Source organism: Sminthopsis crassicaudata, chromosome 3 (genome assembly GCF_048593235.1).
Source record: "Sminthopsis crassicaudata isolate SCR6 chromosome 3, ASM4859323v1, whole genome shotgun sequence".
NCBI lineage: Eukaryota > Metazoa > Chordata > Mammalia > Dasyuromorphia > Dasyuridae > Sminthopsis > Sminthopsis crassicaudata.
In genome coordinates, this window is record NC_133619.1 from 166,243,606 (window position 1) to 166,265,918 (window position 22,313).

The 22,313-nt window shown below is 33.4% G+C and overlaps 1 protein-coding gene across 6 annotated transcripts in view; it reads left to right on the top strand.

Annotated features, from left to right (window-relative positions):
- The window catches only part of MYO16 (myosin XVI), an 899,069-nt gene that overhangs the window by 47,703 nt on the left and 829,053 nt on the right, over positions 1-22,313 (top strand). The window contains exons 1-2 of one of the 6 annotated variants that reach the window (XM_074299522.1): positions 8,692-9,075; positions 9,510-9,551. The exons of 2 other annotated variants lie outside the window; for them this stretch is intronic. The gene's annotated coding sequence lies outside the window, so the exon portion shown is untranslated. Of the gene's footprint in view, positions 1-8,691; positions 9,076-9,509; positions 9,552-14,263; positions 16,523-22,313 lie in introns of those variants that run through there. 3 more of the 6 variants (XM_074299515.1, XM_074299523.1, XM_074299518.1) reach the window with 3 other exon arrangements.

Sequence of the window (22,313 nt, forward strand, 5' to 3'; positions counted from 1 at the left end):
GGGCAGAAATATATCAATAAATTAATAATTATTCATAATAAATTAATAGCTGTCAGTAACTGACTGTTAGGACTTGGAAATATAAAGACAAAAAATGGCAAAAATAGCTTTTCTCAAAGGAGAAAACCTCCACTGAAGTAAAATAGCATGTAGGCAGATGAGCATAAACAGATTTTAGAAAATTGTATAAGCTATAAGTTCACTTGGTTTTGTATCCTATATGACAATCAAGGTGCTTTAGTATCAGCTCTAAAGTGGTTGGTGTGTTGCCTTCTAAAAGATCCAAGAAAAACAAAGTAGCAGTTTGTTAATTAAGCAATTAATTAATTTCTCAATTGGATGGACTTTTCAATCATGCTTCAGGAACCTCATCATTATGGAAGGTCACTTCATTCCTGTAATTCACATTTCATCAGTATCCTATGCTCTTGGATTTATACTCTCTGATTGGAGGTTGGAGACCTCCTCTCAAAATCTCCATTTAACAAAGATATCTGAGTCAGTAATCTCTTCCCTTCCTACCTAGTTACAGAGGTGATCTTTTACAGCCCTCCTTCACTTAAATCTAATTCATTTGCATGTCACGGCATCACTTCCCTCTTGGCATAGTCCTTTTTGAGAAAGAAAGAAATTCTACATATTGCCCTATATCAAGTAGCTCATCCTATCTATCCCCATTTAGATTTCTTTTATATGTTATCTTTTCTCTTTTTTAAAAATTAATTTTATAATTATAAAAATTTTTTTGACAGTACATATGCATGAGTAATTTTTTTTTTTTATATAACATTGTCCCTTGTATTCATTTTTCCAAATTTTCCCCTCCCTCCCTCTACTCTCTTCCCTAGATGACAGGCAATCCCATACATTTTACATGTGTTACAGTATAACCTGGATACAATATTGCACGTTAAGTATTGGATTCCGAAGGTATAAATAACCTAGGTAGATAGACAGTAGTGCCAATAGTTAACATTCAATTCCCAGTGTTCCTTCTCTGGGTATAGTTGTTTCTGTCCATCATTGATCAACTGGAAGTGACTTGGATCTTCTTTATGTTGAAGATATCCGCTTCCATCAGAATATATCTTCACACAGTATTGTTGTTGAAGTGTATAGTGATTTTCTGGTTCTGCTCATTTCACTCAGCATCAGTTCATGCAAGTCTCTCCAAACCTCTCTGTATTCATCCTGCTGGTCATTTCTTACAGAGCAATAATATTTCATAACCTTCATATACCATAATTTACCCAACCATTCTCCAATTGATGGACATCCATTCATCTTCCAGTTTCTAGCCACTATGAAAAGGGCTGTCACAAACATTTTGGCACATACGGGTTCCTTTCCACCTTTTAGTATTTCTGTGGGATATAAGCCCAGTAGTAGCACTGCTGGATCAAAGGGTATGCACAGTTTGATAACTTTTTGGGCATAGTTCCAAATTGCTCTCCAGAATGGCTGGATTCTTTCACAGCTCCACCAACAATGTATTAGTGTCCCAGTTTTCCCACATCCCCTCCAACATTCATCCTGTTATCTTAGCCAATCTGACAGTTGTGTAGTGGTATCTCAGAGTTGTCTTAATTTGCATTTCTCAGATCAGTACTGATTTGGAACACTCTTTCATATGAATGGATATAGTTTCAATTTCATCATCTGAAAATTGTCTGTTCATATCCTTTGACCATTTATCAATTGGAGAATGTTTTGATTTCTTATAAATTAGGGTCAGTTCTCTATATATTTTGGAAATGAGGCCTTTATCAGAACCTTTAACTGTAAAATTATTTCCCCAATTTGTTACTTCCCTTCTAATCTTTTTTTGCATTAGTTTTGTTTGTACAGAAACTTTTTAGTTTGATGTAATCAAAATCTTCTATTTTGTGATCAGTAATGATCTCTAGTTCTTCTCTGGTCATAAATTCCTTTCTCCTCCACAGGTCTGAGAAGTAGACTATCCTCTGTTCCTTTAATCTATTTATGGTCTCATTCTTTATGCCAAAATCATGGACCCATTTTGATCTTATCTTGGTATATGGTGTTAAGTGTGTATCCATATCTAATTTCTGCCATACTAATTTCCAGTTTTCCCAACAGTTTTTTTTTTTCAAATAATGAATTTTTATCCGAAATGTTGGTATCTTTGGGTTTGTCAAAGACTAGATTGCTATAGATGTACCCTTTTTTGTCCTTTGTACCTAATCTGTTCCACTGATCGACTGGTCTATTTCTTAGCCAATACCAAATGGTTTTGGTGACTACTGCTATATAATAAAGCTTTAGATCAGGTACACCTAGACCACCTTCATCTGACTTTTTTTTCATTAATTCCCTTGAAATTCTCGACCTTTTATTCTTCCATATGAATTTTGTTGTTATTTTTTCTAAGTTATTAAAATAGTTTCTTGGGAGTCTGATTGGTATACCACTAACTACATTGATTAGTTTGGAGAGTATTGTCATCTTTATTATATTTGCTTGGCCTATCCATGAGCACTGAATGTCTTTCCAATTATTTAAATCTGACTTTATTTTTGTGGCAAGTGTTTTGTAATTTTTCTCATATAATTCCTGACTATTCTTTGGTAGATGGATTCCCAGATACTTTATACTCTCAACATTTGTTTGGAATGGAATTTCTCTTTGTATCTCTTGCTGTTCCATTTTGTTGATGATATATAAAAATGCTGAGGATTCATGTGGATTTATTTTGTATCCAACAGCTTTGCTAAAGTTGTGAATTATTTCTAATAACTTTTTATTAGAATTTCTGGGGTGCTCTAAGTATACCATCATATCATCTGCAGAGTGACAGTTTGATTTCCTCATTACCTACTCATTCCTTTAATCTTTTTCTCGACTCTTATTTTTTTTTTTAATTTTTTATTTTATTTTATAATTATAACATTTTTTGACAGTACATATGCATGGGTAATTTCTTACAACATTATCCCTTGCACTTACTTCTATTCAGATTTTTTCCCTTCCTCCCCCAACCCCCTTCCCCAGATGGCAAGCAGTCTTATATATGTTAAATATATTACAGTATAATTTAGATACAATATATGTGTGTAGAACCGAATTTTTTTGTTGCACAGGAAGAATTGGATTCAGAAGGTAAAAATAACAGTTTACATTCATTTCCCAGTGTTCCTTTTCTGGATGTAGCTGTTTCTGTCCATCATTAATCAATTGGAATTGGATTAGCTCTTCTCTATGTTGAAGAAATCCACTTCCATCAGCATACATCCTCGTACATTATCATTGTTGAAGTGTATAATGATCTTCTGGTTCTGCTCATTTCACTCAGCATCAGTTGATGTAAGTCTCTCCAGGCCTCTCTGTATTTCTCCTGTTGGTCATTTCTTATAGAACAATAATATTCCATAACATTCATATACCATAGTTTACCCAACCATTCTCCAATTGATGGACATCCATTCATCTTCCAGCTTCTAGCCACTATGAAAAGGGCTGCCACAAACATTTTGGCACATACAGGACCCTTTCCCTTCTCTAGTAGTTCCTTGGGGTATAAGCCCAGTAGTAGTATGGCTGGGTCAAAGGGTATGCACATTTTGATAACTTTTTGGGCATAATTCCAGATTGCTCTCCAGAATGGTTGGATTCTTTCACAACTCCACCAACAATGCATCAGTGTCCCAGTTTTCCCACAGCCCCTCCAACATTCATCGTTATTTGTTCCTGTCATCTTAGCCAATCTGACAGGTGTGTAATGATACCTCAGAGTTGTCTTAATTTGCATTTCTCTGATCAATAGTGATTTGGAACACTCTTTCATATGAGTGGAAATAGTTTTAATTTCATCATCTGAAAATTGTCTGTTCATATCCTTTGACCATTTATAATTGGAGAATGGCTTGATTTCTTATAAATTAAAGTCAATTCTCTGTATATTTTGGAGATGAGGCCTTTATCAGAACCTTTAACTGTAAAAATTTTTTCCCAATTTGTTACTTCCCTTCTAATCTTGTTTGCATTAATTTTGTTTGTGCAGAAACTTTTTAATTTGGTGTAATCAAAATGTTCTATTTTGTGATCAATAATGGTCTCTAGTTCTCCCTTGGACACAAACTCCTTCCTCCTCCACAAGTCTGAGAGGTAAACCATCCCATGTTCCTCCAATTTATTTATGATTTCGTTCTTTATGCCTAAATCTTGGACCCATTTTGATCTAATCTTAGTATGTGGTGTTAAATGTGGGTCCATGCCTAGTTTCTGCCATACTAATTTCCAGTTTTCCCAGCAGTTTTTGTCAAATAATGAATTCTTATCCCAAAATTTGGGATCTTTGGGTTTGTCAAAGATTAGATTGCTATTTTTATTCACTATCTTGTCCTGTGAACCTAACCTATGCCACTGATCAACTAGTCTGTTTCTTAGCCAATACCAAATGGTTTTGGTGACTGTTGCTTTATAATATAGCTTTAAATCAGGTACACTTAGACCACCTTCCTCTGACTTTTTTTTCATTAGTTCCCTTGCAATTCTCGACCTTTTATTCTTCCATATGAATTTTGTTGTTATTTTTTCTAGGTCATTAAAATAGTTTCTTGGGAGTCTGATTGGTATAGCACTAAATAAATAGATTAGTTTGGGGAGTATTGTCATCTTTATTATATTCGCTCGGCCTATCCAAGAACATTGAATGTCTTTCCAATTATTTAAATCTGACTTTATTTTTGTGGCAAGTGTTTTGTAATTTTGCTCATATAATTCCTGACTCTCCTTTGGTAGATATATTCCCAAATATTTGATACTATCGACTGTTATTTTGAATGGAATTTCTCTTTGTATCTCTTGCTGTTGGATTGTGTTGGTAATGTATAAAAATCCTGAGGATTTATGTGGATTTATTTTGTATCCTGCGACTTTGCTAAAATTCTGAATTATTTCTAATAGCTTTTTAGCAGAGTCTTTGGGGTTCTCTAAGTATACCATCATGTCATCTGCGAAAAGTGACAATTTGATTTCTTCATTTCCTACTCTAATTCCTTGGATCTCTTTCTCGGCTCTTATTGCCAAGGCTAGAGTTTCTAGTACTATATTGAATAGTAATGGTGATAGTGGGCAACCTTGTTTCACTCTTTCTCGACTCTTATTGCTGAGGCTAGTATTTCTAATACAATATTGAATAGTAATGGTGATAGTGGGCAACCTTTTTCACTCCTGATCTTACTGGGAAAGGTTCCAATTTATCTCCATTACATATGATGCTTACTGACGGTCTTAAATATATGCTCCTGATTATTCTATGGAATAGTCCATTTATTACTATACTCACAAGCATTTTTAGTAGGAATGGATGTTGGATTTTATCAAATGCTTTTTCTGCATCTATTGAGATGATCATACGGTTTTTATTAATTTGATTATTAATATGGGTAATTATACTAATAGTTTACCTAATATTAAACCAGCCCTGCATTCCTGGTATAAATCCTACTTGATCATAGTGTATTATCCTGGGGATGATTTTCTGAAGTCTTTTTACTAATATCTTATTTAAGACTTTAGCATCAATATTCATTAAGGAAATTGGTCTATAGTTTTCTTTCTCAGTTTTTGATCTACCTGGTTTAGGTATCAGTACCATGTCTGTGTCATAAAAGGTGTTTGGTAGGACTCCTTCATCCCCTATTTTTTCAAATAGTTTATATAACATTGGGGCTAATTGTTCTTTAAATGTTTGGTAGAATTCACATGTAAATCCATCTGGTCCTGGGGATTTTTTCCTGGGGAATTGATTAATAGCTTGTTGTATTTCTTTTTCTGAAATGGGACTATTTAAGCAATTTACTTCCTCCTCTGTTTATCTAGGAAGCCTATATTTTTGGAGGTAGTCATCCATTTCACTTAAGTTATCGAATTTATTAGCATAAAGTTGGGCAAAGTTAATTCCTTATTATTTCTCTAATTTCCTCTTCATTGGTGGAAAGATCCCCCTTTTCATTTATAAGACTAACAATTTGATTTTCCTCTTTCCTTTTTCTGATCAGATTTACCAAAGGTTTATCTATTTTATTGGATTTTTCATAAAACCAACTCTTGTTTTTATTTATTAATTCAATAGTTTTTTCACTTTCAATATTATTGATTTCTCCTTTTAATTTTAGTATTTCAAGTTTAGTTTTTGGTTGGGGGATTTTAATTTGGTCTTTTTCTAGCTTTTTAAGTTGCAGACCCAATTCATTAATCTTCTCTTTCTCTATTTTGTTCAAATAAACCTCTAAAGATATAAAATTTCTCCTTATTACAGCTTTAGCTGCATCCCACAAATTTTGGTATGATGTCTCATCATTGTCATTATCTTGAGTGAAATTATTGTTTCTATAATTTTCTGTTTCACCAGTCATTCTTTAAGATGAGATTATTCAGTTTCCAATTACTTTTTGGTCTATTTACCCCTAACTTTTTGTTGAATGTAGTTTTTATTGCAACGTGATCTGAAAAGAAAGCATTTACTATTTCTGTCTTCCTGCATTTAATTTTGAGATCTTTATGTCCTAATATAGGGTCAATTTTTGTATAAATTCCATGAACTGCTGAGAAGAAAGTACACTCCTTTATATCACCATTCAGTTTTCTCCAAAGGTCTATCATACCTAGTTTTTCAAATGTTCTATTTACCTCTTTAATTTCTTTCTTATTTGTTTTGTGGTTTGATTTATCTAATTCTGAGAGTGCAAGGTTGAGATCTCCCACTATTATAGTTTTGCTATTTCTTCATGCAACTCTCTTAACTTTTCCTTTAGAAGTCAGATGCTATACTACTTGGTGCATATATGTTTAGTATTGATATACCTTCATTGTCTATGCTACCTTTAAGCAGGATATAGTTTCCTTCCTTATCTCTTTTAACTAGATCAATTTCTGCTTTTGCTTGATCTGAGATAAGGATGGCAACCCCTGCTTTTTTGGCTTTACCTGAAGCACAATAGATTCTGCTCCAACCTTTTACCTTTACTCTGTATGTATCTCCCTGCTTTAATTGTGTTTCCTGTAAACAACATATTGTAGGGTTCTGACTTTTGATCCAGTCTGCTATCTGCCTCTGTTTAATGGGAGAGTTCATCCCATTCACATTTACAGTTAAAATTACTAATTCTGTATTTCCTGCCATCATATTATCCCCTGATTATTTTTTTTCCCTTGACCCTCTTGAACCCCTTCCCCAATATTTAATTTATAGACCACACTTGTGATGCGCAGCTCTCCCTTTTTAGTATCCCTCCCCCTCCTTTTAATTCCCTTCCCCTTTCTTGTACCCTTCCCTTATTCCCCTTTTCCTTTTCCTTTTTCCTCTCCCCCCTTTTAATGAGGTGAGAGAATTCTCTGAAAAACAAATATGTCAATTATTTACTCTTTGTGCCTACTCTGATGAGAGTAAGATTTACATAATGCTTCTCCCCCTCTCTAAATTCCCTCAGATGTGGTTGATTTTCTATCCCTCTTCCTGGGATGTAGTTTCCCTCTTTTTATCTCTCCTTCCCCTTTTTCTGATACTATCCCCTTTCCTATACTACTTTCCTTTTTTATATTATATCAGTAAAACCAAATTATCCATGAGGACTTTCTGTATATCCACAACAGAGATACAGTTCTCAAGAGTTCTTTTTAACTTTTTCTGCTTCTCTTCAGTCTCGTGGATATAGATCAAATTTTTGTTTAAGTCTGGTTTTTTTCTTAGAAATGGAATTCTTCTGTTTCATTAAATGACCATCTTCTTCCATGGAAGAAAATGCTAAACTTAGCGGGAATTTATTCTTTGTTGCAATCCTTGTTCTTTTGCTTTTCGGAATATCAGATTCCAAGCCCTTTGATCCTTTAATGTGGAGGCAGCCAGATCTCGTTTGACGCTTATTGTGGCACCTTAATATTTGAATTGTATTTTCCTAGCTTCTCGTAATATTGTTTCCTTAGTTTCGTAGTTCTGCAGCTTAGCCACAATGTTCTGTGGAATTCTTTTTTAGGATCTTTTTCAGAAGGTGTTTGATGAATTCTTTCAACTCCTAGTTTCCCTTCTGTTTCTATTATCTCTGGACAGTTCTCTTTGATGATTTCCTGTAAAATAGAATCTAGGCTCTTTTTTTGATCATAGTTTTCAGGAAGTCCAATGATCCTCAGACTATCTCTCCTAGATCTATTTTCCAAGTCTATAGATTTTCCCCGTAAGTATTTGACGTTATTCTCTAGCTTTTTTTTCTTTTCTTTTAATGAGTTATTTTCTTCATTCACATCTTTTAGTTCTTTTGGTATTTGCCCAATTGAGTTTTTAAATGAATTATTTTGCTCTGTTGAATTTTTTTCCATTTCACTAATTTTTTTTTAGTAATTTTCTTTTTCCAATTCAGAAATCCTACTTTCCTGTGATTTTTTTAACCTTTTCTAATTCACAAATTTTGTTTTTCTGCACCTCCTGTGAATTCTTTATTTTTTCCAACTCAAATTTCAGGACGTTGTTATTCTCTATCATAGCTTCTCTTTCCTTTCCCCATTTTTCTTCAAACTCTCTTAACTTTTTAATAGTCTCTTCTAGAAGATAGTTATGTGATGCGGGGCAGCTATCATTCCCCTTTAGAGTGTTATCTGATGACTGTCTGCTGTTAGCTTCCTCAGGGTTGGACACCCACTCTTTCTCTGTGTAGAATGTGTCAATCATTCTCTTCAGCTTCTTACTCATTGTTAAAAGTCTGTTGGGGTTTGCCCTTGGGGTAAAAAGTTTATTTATTTACCAGTTTCCTCCCAGACTGGATGGATTCAGCGAGTCCTGTGCCTGAGGTAAGAGAGAGCTCTGGGAGAGAGTTCCTCTCCCCCATCCCCGGAAATGACTCAGAGGTGGTTAGCACCACTGCAGCTTCCATGAGTGCCCAGTGAAGGACCTCGCTGTGTGGCCTGGCGACTTCCCTGAGGTTTAAGGCTGAACAGTGAAAGCTTCACAAACCCTAGCCAATGCCTCCTGTTGGGCCGTGGATATTAGCAGCTAATATGTAAAACCCCTGCCCTCAAAACGGAAGTGTCTGCCCGGAAACTGCGGTCCCTACTTCAAAGGTTCTGCTTCTCTGGGAGTTCTGCTTCCCTGGGAATTCTGCTGCTGCTATAATTCCACTGCCTCAGGTTGAGCCCCACACTATGTGGATTAGAGGCTGCTTTGCACTGTGTCCCCACTGTTCATGCTCTCAACTACCCCAAGGAGTAGCCTCGGCCAGCAGAAGGCAGCTGCACAGCTGTGCCAAGATCTGTTAGGTCACTTCTGGATTGGGGTGGATTTAGGATTTGGCTTTATATTTTAAAGTGGCTTGATTTCTCTTCTGAACTGCTGTTTTATAAGCAGAGAAGAGCAAACAGCCTGTGCCAGATTCTTATATCTCAGTGGCTTCTCTGATCCCAGAGTTCTCCCCAGCCTACTCGGCACAGTGTGCTAGCACCTAACCCTGTTTGTGCTGTTTTTTTTTTTTTTTGTTTTTTTTTTTAAACTCCCCTAGGAACCAACCTTTTCTGTTGAAATTCAAGATTCTCTTCAGCTGGTAAGTTGTGCTTCTAATCCTTGTGGTTTTTATCAGTCCAGAGTTATTTTTGAGGCTGATTCAACTAATTGGTATTGAGGGAAGAAGGGAGCTTACAAATTCACATGTATCTTCTCAGCCATCTTGGCTCTGCCCCCATGTTATCTTTTCTCATTAGAAAATAAGTTTCTTAAGAGCATGCTTAGCATAGCTCTTGGCACATAATAAGAACTTTGCTAATAAATATTTGTTGACTATGAAGCAGTATGATATATAATTTGCCTACCAAGTGGGGCTATATTTAAGCTACTAGTCCAAAGTTTGTCAAAGCCTCTCTGAGACATATGTGAATATCTGTCAACATGGGACAAGCAAGAAGGAAACATTTTACTAACCTGGTGCTAAATTCTAACCTGGGGAGACTATAAAATATTTTTCAAAGATGCAAATATCAGATGAAAATCTCAGTGGAGAACCACTATATCCCACACTATATCCAGAATATTTCTTAGCTCAGTCTTGATTTTTTATATTAATAGTCTCAGTAAATCATTTTTCCCTAGCTATAGAGATTAACATTAAAAATACAAAGGAAGTTTCAGATTACTTACAAGGCTTGTCTAGATCATATCCTTGAGAAATACTACTCATATACTTGAGAAAAAGAGAGCAGGAATAGTACTACTCTTTAAGACACAGTTGGAATAGACAAAAATAGATAATAGCAATTGGATAAGAGTTGGGAGACAAATTCATTTCCTAGCATTCTTATCAGTCATTGATATTAAGAAAATCTCCTTTCTCTTGCTAGAATGTTTTTCATCTTGGTCTCAGATCTGACTCCTGACTTGGTATTTGCACAAGGTTTATTTTGTCCCATTAAGATCTTGGTCTCATCTCCAGATTTTCACCTTAATCTACTGATAATAAGATAGTCAGCTAAGGCAACAAGCAGTGACTTCTGGCAACATGAGAGTTTTCAGTACCCATAAAAATTAGTGAAAGGAAGTCTTTCTTAAAGGTAAAAGTTGGAGAGGAGAGACAGACCTCTATGATGACATAAAAGTATTTTTCCTCTGTCTTCTCAAGAGGCTTGTTTGTTTATATACATATATATATATATATATATATATATATATATATATATATATATATATATATATATATATATATATATATATATATATATACACACACACAAATACATATTTATTTGCAAGGCATTTGGGGTTAAGTGACTTGCCCAATGTCACATAGCTAGTAAGTGTTACAAATTTGTAGCTGGATTTGAGCTCAGCTACTCCTGACTCCACAACTGGTACTGTATTCATTAAGTCTCTAGCTGGCCCCAAGTGGTTTATTTTTTAAGGCAGAAATGGAAAGGAGGAGAAAAAGGATGGGAAGAAAAGGGATAAGGAAAATGGAGGAAAAATCATCATTCCTTTTATTCCTCTTTTGTTTTTCAGATTATTTTGATTCTATAATGTGGGGTAAGATGATACTTGAGGGAGATAAGAGGATATATAGCATAACCATTCATACACTCAAAGTAATATAATGTAATTAAAGAGGGATGATACAATAGATCAGACAAAGGGACCTCAATAAAACTGAGGAAGTTTCTTTTAGGTCATTCTTGAGCTAAGCCTTAAGGCTTAAAGGGAAGCAGAGATTCAAAGTAGCAGAGGTGTGAAAGAAGGATTCAAGGGATTTAGAAAAAAAGTATAGTACAAAAGTTTTGTAGCAATAAATGCAATGCTCTGAATAGGGAGCGGCAAACAATTCAGGCCACTATCATTCCAGTATTCATCAGATCATCAACTTAGAGCAAATAGTTAATTTATCACTCCCTCATTTAATAGATGTGGAAACTGGAACATTGGGAAATCAAGCACCTTGTCCAAGGTCATGCAAGTAATAATGGTCAGAGGTGATATTTGAATCCATGTATTCTGAATATTCAGCAATGAATATTCTTTCCATTACAGTATAATTTTTGCAGAAACCTAGTCTCTGAGAGTTTACATGATTTTTATTTTGAATGGAGCAGCTAGGTAGTGCAATGGATAGATTATTGGGTCTGGAGTCAGGCAGACTCCTTTCCTGAGTTCAAATCTGTCCTCAAACACTTACTAGTTGTGTGATCCTAGGCAAGTCATTTAATCCTATTTACCTCAGTTTCTCATGTGTAAAATCATCTGAAAAGAGAAGTGTTGAATTACTTTGGTATCTTTGCCAGGAAAACCCCAAATGGGATAGCAGAAAGTCTGAAATGACTCAACAATGTTGTTTTTAACATTTTAAAAATATCATTGTAAAATTCAGGTTGTTATTTCTTATTCCTGATATATGACTCTGCCACTTATTTTTCTAGTCATACATATCCTTGATATTTATTTAAATCAATCAATCAATAAACATTTATTAAATATCTACTGTGTCTACACAGTTGTTTCAGGTATTGAAAAAAAAAAAGACCAGAAACATGAAAAAAAAATACCTGACTTCAAAGAAACTGTATTTTATTTTTGGAGACAACATATACATAAATGTTTCCAATGCAGAAGAGAACAGGAGAGATCTAAAAAGGTTTTGTGTAGATACTACTGGAACTCTGTCTGAAATGAAGTCATAATGTATACTCATTGGCTCTAATCTGCATTCTGCTTATACACCTCATCCATTTTTTTTTTCCGCTATCCTGGATCATAAGCAAATGTGGGTCTTTTAATACCACACTCTTCCACTATTTTTTACCCAGTATAGAATTTGCAAGAAAAAAATTGGTCTTAAAATTGGATTGTTGTGATGACAGCAACTAGTTTGGATTCACTGATAGTATTGAATGTTTTTTTTTTTTTTTTCCTAAAAGTAAGTCAATCTCTTTCCTCTATTCAGTTCTGGGATCAAGTATTTTGCCTAAGATTTATGGATTAAATCAATGGTTTGCCTATGTGTATTGCTTTTCCAAATAATATAGATTAAATCAATGGCACATGATAATTTGGGTAATATATTCTGAAACCCTTTTCCTAGAAGAAATGTGACCTCACTTTGTGTCCTCTTATATTTGTAATATGGGAAAGTGAAGGTCTCAACCTGTGCTAGATAATGAGTATGTAGATCAAAGTGTTTTATTTTTCTTTGTTAAAAGATTATATGCCTTGAAATTGTTGCTCCTCAGCTCTCATTGATAACATAGGCATAGATTAAATCTGCTTTAAATGAGTAGAATACTATAGAGGAAGCAGCAGAATTCTAGGGAAGCATATTTATTCTGCTTTCAGAGGACCTGCATTCATATTTCTTTCTTGGTATTCATTACCTTCATGACCTTGTACAAAGCCTTGGACCTCAGTTTCTTTAAACAACCTGGGGATACAAAAAGAGGTAAAAAACAGTTCTTGTTCTCAGAAGCTTACAAACTAATGGGAAATGGTGTATATAGAAAGCAAGTTAAATATAAGATAAATAAGAAAGAATTAACAAATGAAAATTCACTGGAAATAAGAGGTATTAGAAAAGTTTTTTTTTTTTTTTTTTTTTAAATATGGCTTGTTAATTGGAACTGAAAGGAATTCAGGGAAGTCAGTGGGCAAAGATGAAAAGGTAGATCATTCCAAATATGAGAGACTGGTAGAACAAAATGGAGAAATGAAGTGTCTTCTTCATGGAACAGCCAAGAAGCCAGTTATTGGATCAAAGAGTATATGTCAGGGAGTAAGGAGTTTGGAAAGGTAGAAGGGTGATAGGTTATGGAAGACTTTGAATATCCAAAGATTATTTGTATTTGATCCTGAAAGCCATAGGGAACATTGAAGTTTATTGAATAGGAGAGTAATTTGGTAATATATGAGCTTTTGCAAAATAGTTTTAGTGGTAGAATAGAGGAGTAATTAACGTGGGGAGAACCTGAGAGGTAAACTCAAAAGTCCAAGTGTGAGCTGCCAAGGACAGGCAGCTGAGTGGTATTGGTGTCAGAAGAGAGATATTACAGAGCTGAAATTAACAAGCCTTGGCAATAGATTAGATATGTGGGAGTAAGAGAACAAAAAATAGTCAGAAGCCAAAGATAATTTCTAGCTTGAGGAGTAGGAAGATAGGATTGCTCTCTACAATATCAAAGAAGATAGAAGAAGAGGGAGGTTTAGGGAGAAAAATAATGAGTTCTCTTTTGGATATGTATAGTTTAAGATATCTACTTTACATTAAGTAAATTCAATTGTAAAATGAGAGGATTGTACTAGACCAGGGCATTAGCTGGCATAGGGATAGAGTATTGGACTTTGAATCAGGAAGATTCATCTCCCTGAGTTCAAATCTGTCCTCAAAAATTTTTTAGCTGTGTGACCTTGGGCAAGTCACTTAATGATGTTTGCCTGATCTTTAAAGATGAGCTGGAGAAGTAAATGAGAAAGTCCATATCTTTTCTAAGAAAAACCTCAAGTGGCATCACAAAGAGTCAGGTGTGACTGAAATGACCAAATAAAAGAGGTTTTTAACATTTTATGTGTCATCAACCCCATTTACATCTGTGAAGCCTGTGGGACTTTTCTCAGAATAATATTTTTAATGATAGATTTTTATTTTCAAAATACAGTCAAAGATAATTTTTCAACATTCACCCTTGCAAAAACTTTTGTTCCATTTCCTCTCTCTTCCCCCACCCCCTCCCCTAAATAGTAAATAATACAATATATAGTCAATGTGAAATTTGTCTATACATATTTTCACATTTTTTTATCCTGCACAAGAAAGATCATATCAAAAGGATAAAAAATAAGAAAGAAAAAAAAAGCAAGCAACAATAAAAAAGGTGAAAACACCATGTTGGGATCCACATTCAGTCCCCATAGTTTGCCTTCTGGATGCAAATGGCTCTCTTCATCACAAGTGTGTTGGAATTGGCCTAAATTACCTCATTGTTGAAAAGAGCCAGGTCCATCAGAATTGATCATCATATAATCTTCTTGATGCTGTGTACAAAGTTCTCTTGGTTCTCCTCACTTGACTTAGCATCAGTTCATGGAAGTCTCTCCAGGCCTTTTAGAATATTTTTAAATAATTAGAGGAAATGCTAAATTTTAATTCAAAGTTGGTGAAATGCTATATTTTAGTCTGAAGTTAGTAAAAACAAAGATATAATTCTACCCAAGACTCCCAGACAACTATTAAGAGAAACTTTGGATATCTGATGACTTCAGATAAAGAATTCCTGAAGCAGCTTCCTTCTGATTAATTCCTGTTGATTCTTTAAGAGCAGCCTAAGGCCAGAGTAGGGTGGTGTAGTGTAGAGGGGAGTGAACCTCTCATAAAATGGTAGATTGTTGATGTTTACTGTCTGAAGGGCATATAGAAGAGAGAGGAGGATTGAGGTATACATTCAATTCCAATTCTTCCTTGCCCATGTGTTGAATCTATGTATATATAAGCATTTCAGGATTCCCTTTTCCTACCATCCCTTTAAAAAGCACCAGTGGTGGAATTACTACCTTTTTTCCCACCTGCTAGTTTCCTGAAGTTTCATCCTTCTGGTAGTTGCCCTGCCTGCTTTATTCTTGGGGAGGCTTTTACTTCAGCCTGTTTTTTGAGGCAAGTTAGGAATCACATTCCAGGCTATCCACTATCCAGTTGAATGACTTGTGACCCAATGCATTAAAAAACAACAACAACAACAACAACAACAAAAAACAAACAAACAAACAACAACATAACAACAATTAAAAATAATAATAATATAAAAAAAACATTATTGTCAAGTTATTGGGATCATTTAATTTTGGTGAGCTCCCATCTTGTGTATTATTCTACTGTGTACTTGAAACTGACTCTGTCAAGAGCTGAATAAAGCAGTCATCAATCAATACACAAGTACTCATTTATTAAGTGCCTACTAAGTGCTAGGCACTTTGCTAGGTACTGAAGAAATAAAGACAAAAATGAAGCAATCCCTGCCTTTAAAGAGCTTACATGATAGAGTGAAGAAAAAGCACAAATATATTTAAGTACCCATATAAAGTATCCAAAGTGAAAACAAGATGGTTGGGTATAGGAGGAGTCAGGGATCAAGAAAGGCTTCATTTATAAGGTGGCATTTGATCTGAACCTTTATTTTCTCTGTATCCATAATAACATTTCTTAAGCAGAAAAAAATAGCATTTGTTCATGGTTAAATTCAATAATTAAAAATGGAATAGAAATATTACCAAATTTTACATGAATTTCTTAAAGGTACCACATTTTCTCCATTATAATGTATATACACGTATATATCTAAATCTCTGTCTCTGTGTTTCTCCACATAAACACACACTCGTGTGTATATGTATGTAAATATATATATATATATGCATATATATATATGCAAGTCTATATTACACATACACATTTCATTTTATTTTAAAACTGTGAGGCAAATGGAGACTTGGGGAGAGAATTCCAGCTGGAAGGCAGACTGCAGTCAGAAGACTTGAGTTCATATTCTATACCTGAGACTTTTTCTGTATTTATAGAGAAGGAAAAATTAGGTGAGTCAGCAAGCTATCTTAAAATTACTAAAGTACTAATTTTAGTTTAGGAGCTGCCATGTCATTGTAAGTTAACTTGTGAAGTTCATTGTGCCTTTAAGAGGCTTATAGTGGGGGGTGGAAAGGAGCTGAGGTATTATGTTTGGAATTACGTCTGAAGTGATGAAAATTATTGGTTGGAACTAGATATTATTGTACCATGATAGAATGCTAAGTAACAGCTAAAAAGGGGACAATATCTAAAAAACCAAAATGTTGTATATACACACACGACAGCTGTTCACCATATATTGGGAGGTGAACAGCAGAGCTTGGCCAGCATGTTACCATGTTACTGGGTTGCTATGGCAATATCAAACCAATGAATGGACCACATCCCAGAGACAGGGAGGTGAGTAAGTGTGAAATTGATTCAGTTGTACACAGGAATATATTGGAGCCAAAATTATCAGGATAAAATTACTGGTAGGAAATTGTATTTATATTTATATAGGCACAATGGTTATGCTATTAAATATTTACTTTGAATATTCTGTTAAAATCTTTTTTTTAATTGAATGCATTTGTTAATTATTTCTTTTTTCTCTGTACTGGAAACTGCTTATTATAGATAAATCTGATTGCTTTTTGCTATATTCAGAAATTAATATTTTTACCAAAAATGTAGTTATTAGCATTTTTAAATTTTGAAAGAAAACAATGTTTGTTTCCTTATTTAAGTTTAAAGTGCTAAAATAAGCTTATTTATATGAATATAAATAAGTTATAATTTATCTAACTATGTTTTAGATTAGCAATCTAAAACTAATTAAATGCTGATTAGTATAAAATATGAAAAAGTGAGACCATATGCAGTGACGATTATGATAGTATTCATTTATTTTAGATGTTCACATTTGTCTTATTGAAAAGACAAAGACTTAAGTTCTTTTCAGATCTTATTTACAGAAAGCATGTTTTTACGATGATGTGGGAAAAATAGTAAATTTTATTCTTTTGCACCTTTTGGCTAAAATATTACCTACCACATAAAATGAATATTAATCAGAGAAAACCATTCAAATATTGAAAATAAAAATAAGTATGTGCTACTACCTTCTGAATAGGTTGCTTGATTTTATATCTTGTACAATTTTTGTCTAATGATATCAGATAACCACTACATGTTGACAGATAATAATTATTTGGAAATAAAAGCTTATTTAGAGGTTATTTCTGCTTAGGAGGGACATTGCTGAAAGAAATATCAGGCTTCACTTACAATGCACATTATTTCCTCTGGGGTCTGAAACAGAATTTTTCTTTAAAATACATTGATGAAACAGAACTTAATATGGGTAGCAAGCATGCATTTAATGGTCTGAGGGTAGTCTTTCAGGGCAAATTGTCAATTTTGAGGAAGCTGATACAATAGATAAGGTTTACTCCCTTTCTTTATCTACTCCTAGCATGAACACAGCTCAATATACTTGACCATGATTATTGGGGAAAAAAAAAATTAAGGCAGAGAAAGAGAAAAAAATATGTATAAAAGACACTTTCTAAGTTTGGAAATTATCAATTATCTGATATTGAACTCAACTTGCCCTGTGGAATATACTTAATAGCTACAATAAGTTTTAAATCAAGATAGTGCCTAATTTTTCATTAGTTGTATATATTAAGAGTTGTCTATTCTTGGTTCAAGTTGCAAAACAAGAGAGCATGACTTGTTTATATAAAAGAAACCAATATTTGCTTTCTTTTATTCTCTTGGCATTAACTTCCAGGGGCAACATTTGCCAGATCTTGGCAGCACACTTCACTTGCTGACGATGCATTTCTGCCCGAATGATAGAATGAGGCTTCTTAAAGCAATGCAGCTTGTACAGCAGCCTTATTTTGTTTATGTGTATACTAGAACACTTCCTTCACTGTTCATGCAAATTAATCCCTGCAACCAAAACTGAGCTTTGCTATCTAGAAGAATTTCATTTTGTTTCAGGAGAAATTGTACCAGCCCCTACAATGACTGTTTAATAGTGGGCTCCAGTATTCTGATATTTATTTTAAATTAGAACTGAAAGTGAGACAATTGATTAAGCTGTATTTTGTACTACATCCCTCATGCACCCATTGGTATGCTAGTCTTATTACACACTTCTTATTTGTAAACCCATTTGGAGCTGTGTAAAGCCTTACTTAGGGAAAACACTTATTTGAAACACCAAATAAGAAGAGCTGTTCAAGTAAATTAATCAAATAAATTCTCCTGCTGGAAATTTACTTCCTGGGTAATGACAATTTTTTTCTTCTTCCCTATACAATCTCAGTTCATTACAAACCCACTCAAAAGTGAATCCCAGGGGACAAAATAAAAACTCTTTCCTAAATGTGCTCCTGCTCCATCAATATTTCACTTTATTTCTACTTATGGAAGCTGGAAACACTGACTGTCACATGAGAGTCAGGATAGTGAGATTTTAGTTGATTAGTTAATCAAGAGGCATTTATTAAACTACTTGGGATTTTTTTCTCTGCAAAATCCTAGAAATATAAATAATAAAGTGAAGCCATTCTTGTTCTGAAAGAACTTATATTCTATTTGTGTTGAAGGTGGGAAAGAAGCATGACATGTACATATAAAGCTATAAGTATAATACACCTAAAATGAAAGTGTCTTTTTTTTTGGGGGGGGAGGGTGGAGTAAGTTGAATGAGCAAGAGAAGCTTGTTGTACTGGGTTGGGGCACTTTAGCTGAACCATTTTTGGTGGTAATCCTGACACTATAGTTATCCTTTCTTTCCACATCCAAGTAATGAGGGGTGTGGCATCCCCCATGATGTGGAAGGTCCATGTAAAATTTTTGGCTTTCTCTTTGTATCAAAGAAGGAATCTTAATTATTATGGTATTAAAGCTAAAATATGTTGATATATATTTTAATGTATTTCAGAGTTTCTTTTTTAATGTATCATCTACTGGCCTTTATATGTTGTCTACAGTTTCCTCGGAACTCCCCCCAAATTCCTATTTTTCTTATGCTAATTTGTGATATTTCAAAACCACGATGGGGAAAGTCATGATATAGAAGGCATAATTGTACTATCAATTAGTGTGTGATCTTAGGCATTTCTATCCTGGGCTTTTTATGTTCTTTCAAAACTTTTTCATGGGTTAAAAAAAGAGAAGAAGAAGAAATACATAAGGAAAATACCTGTGCTAAAAGGCAGGAGGAGCCAAAGGAAGGATTTGTTCACTTTGAAACAAATAAAACTTTGTACTCAGATATCAATGCATTTGGAATAGACTTAAAATTGTATGAGATTGTTTTGAAATATTCCTCATTCACTCTGACTAGCTGTCGTAGGTATTGGTTTTTTTTTTAAAATTAATTTTATTTTTAATTTACATAAAAATAAACATTTCCATAACATGGTATTCTTTAAAAAATGATTGCACATGAAAATGCAAATGTATTATGTCCAACTTGCTTTTCCTTTTGAATATATAGCAAAGTTGTCATGCAAATTCCTTTTTTTTCCTTTTTTCTCCCCCCCTTCCCCAAAAGAGCTATCATTAGAACTCACTATGTAATTCAATTTTCAGAAATTTTAATGGGAAGTTTTTCCTAATGTTGAAGAAAAAGTGGCTTCCCTATACATTCTACTCATCAATCCTATTTTTGCCTTTTGACTTTCAGGGTTAAGTAGTAAAAATCAAATATCTTCCTTACAGACCAATCTTTACATTTTTATAAGACAACAATCTTGTAGCTATTATTTTGTTGCCTCCTTTATTAGAACTTAATCTCCTAGATGGCAGGAACTGTTTTCATGCTTCTTTGTATCTCCAGAATTTACCATAATCCCTGAGATATAGTAAACACTTGAGTTGTTTACAGACTAACTCTTCCTTTGAGTCCTTATCAGATCTTATTTCTATTAACTAGCAATTGATATATCCAATTAGTTAACTGCTTTTTAAACTCTCATAACTATACTGTTATCTTCTCCAAATCATTCCATTTTTTTTTCAGATAGAATATGAGCAATCTTATTAAATTCCTTCCTAAAATATAGATTTGTTATTCTTATGATATTAGTCTAACCTCTAAATGTAAGGAAGTCATGGAAGACTGGGAAGAGAAAATTTTCAAGGAATAGGTGATAAGTAATTTCAAATGCAGCAGAGATCAAAGAAAATGATGAATGAGAGAGGCCATTGGATCAGATGATTGTGAACTTTTCTTTGACTATCTGATTTCGGTAAAGTGATTGCATTGTAAAGTCAGATTTTAGTTGACCAAAGAGTGGTGAGGAAATGCTAAATATTCATTCAGTAACCATAGCAATAAAAAGAATTACACAAATAAGGTATTTTGGGGGTATAGTAAGTTTGATTTAGGACTGGTTGAGTCCATTTTAGAATGTGTACTCATATTTTAAGGATTACTCTACAGGTTTAAATATATTAGACAATAAATACAAGAGGCTAGAAACTCTGTATACATCAAAATTAAAGTTTCATGCTGCTAAAATTTCAAGCATTTTGTTTCTTTTTCTCTTTAAACTATGTGAAAGCATTTGGCTAGTGACAGATTCTATGTGAATTATGGAAGCTTAGGGATTGGTTCATTAGTCAAAGACAAGGGAAATAATAGGAAACAGCAATGAGGTTTAACTGCAGGAGCCAAGATGACACATAATTCAAAAAGGCTTTTGAACTAGAGAGAACAACAAAAGTGTGAAGATAGACAAATAATCAGGCAGAGTAATTAGTATTTTGTAAATAAGTAGGTGTACAAATGGAGAACAAGGGAAATCTGAGCAAGTTTTCAGAAATAAATCCAAAGTAAATTAAAAGGATTGACTAAAATTATTCAAAAGTGTTGAGGGAGAAATTTGAAGGGTAAATAACTTTTGTACTAATGATAATTGATCATTATATAGTATCTATTATCCCATGATGGACACATTATTGATTCTATTTACAATTTAACTAAGGAGACAACATTTCAAATAGTAAATATGTTTTCTGTTTTGATTCTGTAACTCAATCATAAACATTGAATTTTCTCTTTTCATTCCTTTGGTTATTTGTGATAAAAAAAAATCAATTTTGGTAATATTCAGAATTTCTGAGTACAATTTCACCACATATTTCCCTTTAATTATGCTATGAGAACAAATGGATTAATGTCCATATAGTTGACCTATTTTTGTCACTTCTTTCTTAATGATCTACTTCCAACAATTTATCTAATAATGAGCTACTTAAATATTTATATTTCCATTAGCATTCTTAACACAGTCCTCAAGATAGTCATGGTAAATATAATTTATTTTAATATATTGTCATCAGTCCCTCCAATAATACTGAATAGATCCCATTTATATGTTTCCATTCTGAGTAACTTTTCTGCAGATCCTTCTTTAAACTATTTTTAAAGAACCCATCCGATAATAATAATGAAATTTCCTTAAAATTTCCTTATTGTCAATTAAGCATTTAATCAACTACATTTGTTAGGTTTCTATCATATTCCTAACATTATTATTAATAATAGCTATCATGTATTTAGCTATGTGCACTTAATATGTGCCACTTATTGTGCTAAATTTTTTACAATTATTTCATTTGATCCTCACAACAAACCTGGAAAGTAATTATTTTTATATCTTAAATATATATATATGTACATATATATATGTGTATATATAGGTATGTGTGTATGTATATATATGTATATGTATATATATATATATGTATGTGTGTGTGTGTGTATGTATGTATACAGACATATTTATTGCAAGGCCTACTTTTGGCTACACTATAAAGGAAAAAATTAAAAAAGAGAAAGATCTGAATCAAGGAGCCTTATTAAGACTATGCAAAATGTTTTAGGCAAGAGGTAATTAGGATCCAAATTAGGATTATCAATTACTCAGTTGTTTCCAAATTGTTTATCAAAGTCATTTTACAACAATGTAAAGACAATTATATGCCCTGAAATTATCTTTTTAGTACACAAATATTCAAAACACAAAAATGGTAATTATCACAGGCAACATACCCTAATATGAAGAATGCATGTATGCATATGCATACCTATATATATAATCATATACTTTTTTATGAAGAGTGCTTCTCACATAAATATTTATATTTTGTTTTTTAAGGTGACATGGCTATTAAAACTTAAAGATGTAACCATCCAAGAATATTCATGTAGGAATGAAAATATAAATCTGAATATCAAGAAGTATTTTTTTAAAC